Source organism: Pan troglodytes, chromosome 2 (genome assembly GCF_028858775.2).
Source record: "Pan troglodytes isolate AG18354 chromosome 2, NHGRI_mPanTro3-v2.0_pri, whole genome shotgun sequence".
NCBI classification, from domain to species: domain Eukaryota; kingdom Metazoa; phylum Chordata; class Mammalia; order Primates; family Hominidae; genus Pan; species Pan troglodytes.
In genome coordinates this window covers 10,673,030-10,680,725 of record NC_086015.1, presented here as the reverse complement: position 1 = coordinate 10,680,725, position 7,696 = coordinate 10,673,030, and positions in this window count along the sequence as shown.

Sequence of the window (7,696 nt, the reverse complement as noted above, 5' to 3'; positions counted from 1 at the left end):
TTTTCCTAGAGTTATTTACTGTCTCAGAGAGTACCAGGCATTATATGGACACTCAGGTCTCAACAACATGGAAGTAGGATGTGCAATTTTTCTTGAAGATTATTAAAATAATAGTGACAATAATAGCACATGTAACAATATAACTGCTAACACATATTGAGTGCTTACATTTAGTATTAAAGTTATATCTAAGTACTTAATATGCATACATTTATTTAATTCTCACAATAAACCTGTGCAGTAGGTATTATTTACCTCTGAGGAAACTGAAAAATAGAGGAGTTATATACTTTGTGGAGAAAGGATTTGAATCCAGAAATCCTTCCTTAGAATTCACACGCTTAGCCATTTTTACTGCGATAGTCCTATACAAAAATAGGGAGAAGGAATACAGACCACTTCCTTACCTTTCTGAATGTAGAATTTTAGTTCAGTAAAGAGGGAATTTGCTAACCAGATTGCCGGTACCATGAAAGAGTTAATGATGTTTCTCAAGTGGAAATTTCCTGAGCGGGAATAATTCACACTCTGGAAAAATGTGGCCCAATATGTTAACATGATGAGCAAGTAAGTTCTATCTATTGAGGTGTTGAGGTTGACATACTACTTAGCATATTCTCTACACCCTGCGGATAGCAGCATCTGTATAATGTAGTCAAAATAAATAAGGCTTTGAGTGTATGGGAAAGATAATCACATATCACTTTACACATAAACATAAACTTGTCTGCTGTACCTGCTTGTCACAACTTGAGTTCTAAAAGAAGATGAGTCATTTCCAAAGAGCATCTGCCTCAGCCACTACCTTTATTGTTTCAAATACAGCTGTTTCCCTCTCAGATGTCAGAAGTGCCACCACAGCTGACAGGACCCCCTTCAGGAGGGAAACAATATATGCTCAAGTTCTCAAAGACTCCCATGAGTATAAGAAGAAGGTCCAACTAGTGTCTAAAGAGGGGTAAGATAGTTTCCATTGTCATTAAAGATGTCTATTCTAAAATGCAATAATTGTTCCTATTTTGGTATTTAGTCAATACATTGTTGAAGCCAATACAAATAGATACAGAGTCTTGGAGCTATGTCTCAGAAACTTTTCATTCCTGGGAATCAGTAGTTAAGAAATGATTCCCAATACAGGAAACGATTCATGCTGAAGGCCACATGACATGTAGTTGTGTGAAAGCAGAAACTTCTTTGCTGAACAAAAATGGAAAAGCTATCAAATAAATATGGTGCATCTATGTGAAGGAATACCATGCAATAACTAAATGTCACACTTAAAAAGTGAAAATCAGGGACTAGAAAACTATAAATATAATATTATATGATTTTGGCAAATTTTTGTAGTTTTTCTTAGCTTTTTAAAAATTTATGTTTTATTTATAATTGGCACATAATTACTGTACATGTTTCTGGGCTGTAGTGTGATGTTTCAGGGAATGTATACATTGTACAATGACCAAATCAGGATAGTCATTAAATCCATCACTTTAAACATTCATCCTTTCTTTGTGGTGATAACATTAAAAATCTTCTCTTCTAGCTATCTTGAAATATACATTACATTGCTATTTGCTATAGTCACCCTACTCTGTAATTAAACATCAGCACTTATTCTTTCTATCCAACCCTAATTTTGTAGAGTTGACCAACCTCTTCAGGTCCTCCCTCCCATGTACTCACCTCAGCCTCTGGTAACCACTGTTCTACTCTCTATTTCTATGAAATAAACTTTTTTGGATTCTACACGTGACTGAGATCACGCAGTATTTGTCTTTCTATGCCTGGCTTATGTCACTTAACGTAGTGTTCTCCAGGTGTATCCATGTTGCTGCAAATTATAGAATTTCATTCTGTTTTATGCCTGAATAGCATTCCATTGTGTGTGTGTGTGTGTGTGTGTGTGTGTGTGTGTGTGTGTGTGTGTGAGAGAGAGAGAGAGAGAGAGATCACATTCTGTTTTATGGCTGAGTAGCATTCTATTGTGTGTGTGTGTGTCTGATATATCTATATCTCTCTCTATGTATATATATCACATTTTCTTTATCCATTCATCTGTAGATGGGCATTTACTTTAATCCATATTTTGGATATTGTAAATAGTGTGCAATAAATATGAAGTGCAGATATCTCTTTGACATACTGATTTCATTTCCTTTGAATATATACCCAGGACTGAGATTGCTGGATCATATGACAGTTCTATTTTTCTTAAAATCTTTGGGAGGCCGAGGCGGGTGGATCACGAGGTCAGGAGATCGAGACCCTCCTGACTAACACGGTGAAACCCTGTCTCTGCTAAAAATACAAAAAGTTAGCCAGGAGTGGTGGCGGGCGCCTGTAGTCCCAGCTACTCCAGAGGCTGAGGCAGGAGAATGGCGTGAACCCGGGAGGCTGAGCTTGCAGTGAGCCCAGATAGCGCCACTGCACTCCAGCCTGGGCGACAGAGCGAGACTCCGTCTCAAAAAAAAACAAAAAACAAAAAACTTCATATTGTTTTCTATAATGGCTGTACTAATTTACATTCCCACCAACAGTGCATAAGAGTTCCCTTTTCTCCACATCCTTGCCAGCATTTGTTATTTTTTTTTGTCTTTTTGATAATAACCATTCTAACAAGCGTGGAGTAATATCTTCTCTGGTTTGATTTGCATTTCCCTGATGATTAGCGATGTTTTGCATTTTAAAATATATCTGTTGGCTATTTGTGTGTCTGGTTTTGTTAGTTGCCTATTTTGGTCTTTTGCCCGTTTTTAATCAAATTATTATTATTTTTGGTACTCATTTGTTTGAGTTTCTTATATAGTCTGGATATTAACCCCTTGTCATTGCATACTTTGAAAATACTTTCATCCATTTTGTAGGTTCTGTCTCCATTCTGTTGATTGTTTCTTTTGCTGTGCAGAATCTTTTTAGTTTGATGTAATCTAGTTTCTAATTTTTGCTTTTTGTTGCCTGTGTTTTGAGGTCTTACTAAAAAAATCCTTGCCCAGTTCAATTTCATGAAGTGCTTCCCTTATGTTTTCTTCTAGTTTCATAGTTTCAGGTCTTTCGTGTAGGTCTTTAATTCATTTAGAATTTATTTTTGTATATGGTGGTAGGTAGGGATCTAGTTTCATTAGTTTGCACGTGGATATCCAATTTTTCCAGCACTATTTATTAAAGAGACTGTCCTGTTCCCAATGTGTGTTCTTGGCATCTTTATAAAAAATCAGTTAGCTGTGCATGCATGAATTTATTTCTGAATTCTATATCCTGTTCCATTGGTCCAGGTGTCTGTTTTTGTGCCATGTAACATGCTGTCCTGTTTACTTTGTAGAATATTTTGATGTCAAGTAGTGTAATGCCTCCAGCTTTGGTCATTCTGCTCAAGCCTGCTTTGCCTATCCAGGGTCTTTTGCATTTTCAAATAAGTACTAAGATCTTAAAATTTTTTGTAGTCTACATTCTCATTTTCTCCCTTCTTTCCTTTCACCCTTCTTCTGTTTTCTTCCCCATTTCCTCCCTCAAACATCAGAAAAATGTATTGGAGGATGTTTGGTTAGAAAAAAAAAGAACAAAATGGTGAAAGTAGTTTTCTGTAAATGAATTGGTTATTGTTGTTTCACCTTAAAAATGTAAAAAGTGAGAATTAAAGATGTAAAACAGCTTTGCCCAAGGAATACAGAACTACTAAGCCTGGGTGGTGCCATGCCATGTTTCTTCCTGCCTACCCACTGAATTTAATCCTCCAATTCCTCAATTGTAAAAGGATCTTTCTGATCTCTTCAAATGCTGATATAAACAAGTCCAGTCTGATAGGTTTGTATGATTTTCATATTCTCACCACGAAAAAGTGTGTCAAGTAAGTTAATAAGGTAATTGAATTATGTTAATAGAACTATCAGGTCTTTAATGTGTATGTATGTGAAAACAAGTTTGAATTGAAATGAATTCTTTTAAATAAATGAGCAGATCTAAAAATACTTCCTTCAGTCATTTATTTATTCACTTGCCATGTATTTATTGAGCACCTTTGGTGTCTCAGACCTTGTGCTTGATACTAGCGATAGAAAAATCAGTAACATAGGTCTTACTCTCAAGAAGTTCACTGTCAAGTGAAATCTCTCTCTCTCTCTCTCTCTCACACACACACACACACATTAAAGCTACACACATGCTGTGGTAATTATAGTGATAGTTATGTGCCCAGGTGTCAGAGAGGCAAACAAAATATTAACACAACTATCCAGCCCGTGAAGAATTTTTGGAGGCAAGAAGAGAATGTCTTAGTGAAATTACAGAGTATGAATAGTTATCTAAAAAGGAATAAGAAAGAATATTCCAAAGACAAAAACACTCTGAGTTTAAAGTGAAGAGTGGCAAGACATGAGTTTGGCCAGCTGGAGTAGACAACAGAGAAACGTGTTCACCTGTGAAAAAATTCAGACTTGAATCACTGGAGAGAAATGACAAAAACATTTTTTTTTTTTTGAGACAGAGTCTTGCTCTTTCGCGCAGGCCAGAGTGCAGTGGCGCTATCTTGGCTCACTGCAAGCTCTGCCTCCCGGGTTCACGCCATTCTCCTGCCTCAGCCTCCCGAGTAGCTGGGACTACAGGTGTCCACCACCGCACCCAGCTAATTTTTTGTGTTTTTAGTAGAGACAGTGTTTCACTGTGTTAGCCAGGATGGTCTCGATTTCCTGACCTCGTGATCTGCCCGCCTCAGCCTCCCAAAGTGCTGGGATTACAGGCTGAGCCACCGCGCCCTGCCTACACCTTTTATTTTCAACAGCTGCTGGAGAGAATGGCTTTATAAGAGATAGCCTTTAGTGGGCCAAGCCATGATCCAATAGACCAGTTCATGTAAAAGACATGCAGAATCTAAATTAGGGTGGTGGCAGCAGGGATAGAACAGAAAGGATAAATCCAAACACTAATTAGATTAATCTACATTAATCTAAAGGTATGGGCATTTCCAATATATACACATCCACAGCTTTGCATATAATTTTAGAGAGTTCAAATATCTCAGAGCTCATCTTGAGAGTCCATTAATCCTCAATGAAGGCTCCTTTGTCTGCAATAAGTAAAACTGTGATGAATGCCTATGGAAATTAGTTGGAATTAATTTTCAGTTGAAATTATTAAACTACCATTGCTTTTAAGCACTTAATAGTTAAGATGGCCTACTCTTCAAACTAACTGAGTAAAATTTTATTTTAGATATGATTTCTTACGAAATAAAAGTATTCTGCTTTTCCTATAAAAAGAAAAAAAAAGATATTCATTATTTAGTTTTCCCAAGGTACATAAAAGCTTGGCATTCCTAAGGCACAAAACAAAACACATAACTGACGCATGAAAAAGCTAAATGAATTTGCACTAGGTCATCTATGTAGCATATCTTTAATACCTTGTTAAGTGAGGACTTGCTAAGTCCAAAACTATAACTGTATAATACTTATGTAATTGAGTAAGTGGACAGAGATATTTTAAACTTTAAATCATAGGTGTCAACTCTATGAAATGCACTTTTTAAATATCACACACAATATAACTATTATGTATTTTACTATGACACAATTGAAAGTTATATTGATCAAATTTTGCATTCTTAAATAGCAAAGATATAGTATTGAAATAAAAGAAAATACGTGGATGACCGTATCATTTAGCAGATGTGTGGTTCAGATTTTCAGCATATTGGACGCCAATAAATAGTGACAGTGAAACCACCAAATGACAGCATATGGTTACTTCAGTTTTGATTATTTGGCCTTTGCCTATTTCCTCCTTGACTCTATCCACATAACCAAACTATGGATAGGGGAAGGAGTGAGTTACTATAATTAACAAAAGAGGCTAAAATTATTAGTATAGTGACAGAGAAAAATAAGAAAAATGAAAATTGATAATTTATAAATTGGGTATTTCATGAATAACCCAAATTTACTTTACAAAACTTTTAATTTAATTACACAAAATGGTAAGAACCTAAAAATCTCTTTAAAAATTACTCAGTAAGTAAAATTATAATAAGTGATGTTCTATTTATTGACTTTGGTGAGGGTTACATGAGAATGTTCATTTTGAGATTATTTATTGAACTACATGCACTTTTCTATACTTATATTAGCTTCTTTAAAGACCTTTAAAATCTGAATACATAATGAAAAGTAAATACGGTTACAAGGGCTTTGCAAGGTGTAGATCTTATTTGAAGAAGAAAACTTTGGAAGAGTTTATATCTAGCTAAAGCAATAACTGAAGTTCAAAAATTTGTTCTTTGAAGTGCAATTACAAAAAGAAGTTGTCTGAATGGGTATATGACAAACAACTGCTATTTGGGGAACTTAATAGATGTGACTTTACTGTGATCAATGGAACAGTCAGTGCTTTCTAATAGAACTTTCTGTGATGTTGGAAATTTCCTTTATCTTCGTTGTTCAATATAGTAGCCACTAGCCACATGCAGCTACTGAGCATTTGAAATATGGCTCCCGTGATTAAGAAATTGAGTTTTTAATTTAATTTAATTTAAATTTATTTACATTGAGAGGTTCTATGTGGCTAATGGCTACTGAATTGGACAGCTAGAGTAAGCAAACTGAAATCAAATGTTTACCTTTAATTTTCAAGTTAATGAAGCTGTACCTATTGAAAAAAAAATAAAATTCCACTTTTTGGTTTCCAGGGTCCCCAGTTTGAAATGTCTTGTTACTGCTGACAAGACCTGCATGACTGACCATTTGCTCCCTAAGAGATGAAAACTGACATTGCTTTGAAGTTCAAAATGACATTGCCAGTGAGTTTTACTTTAAAATGGAACAACTGCTTTCTAGTTAAAGGGATTTCTCAAAAGGTCTAAAAATTTGCTGTCGTGAAAATACATATTCTGCCACCATCTTTTTTTTTTCCTTTTCTTTTTCTAAGCAGTAACAGGCTACAACTGCTAGAAAGTTATTTAATTTTTCTTGAAAATATTGGGATACTAATTGCAATGTTTCTATGTAAAGCTCCATGAAGCTAGAAATGTGCATGTTAATAGCTAGCTGAATGCAAAATACAATTCTTCTAAATGCCTTCCATAATACTGTTTGATTTTGTTTCCCTACTCTGACCTACATAGTTATATAGTAGTATGTAGTAGTTATGAGAGTGTATTGTAATGCCTACTTAACTTTCTGTCTTCTTCATCAAACTGTAAACACATGAGGGCAGGAGCTGTATCTTATTTACTGTACACAGAGTTTATTAATATTCATAGGTTAGAATGAATGAAATAAATCACAAAGATCATTATGTCAACAAATATAGAAAAGTGAAAAATGAAGGGCAGGTATTAATCTCATTTAAACTCACTGGATTACATACACAAGAACCAACATGCTCCTCTCTTGTGCCCATGGCACATGTCATTTTAGAGACCTCTTAATTTATACTGTAGAAGAATGTGATTATTTATAAGAACTCAAAAGGGAGGGCTAGAAAACAAGAGAGAGCTAATAGATTGCAAGCCCAAGGCAAAAATGTAAGAGCTGGAAATTAGAGTTACAAGAGGAACACTTAGTATGCTTGTGTGTATAAATACTTTCATAGGACAGCAGGTGTCTACCAGACTTTTCTAAGGGAGCCAGATAGTGAGTATTTAAGGCTCTGTGGGCTGTAAGGTCTCCATTACATATTCTCTTTTCTTTTTTTTTTTTTTTTCTAA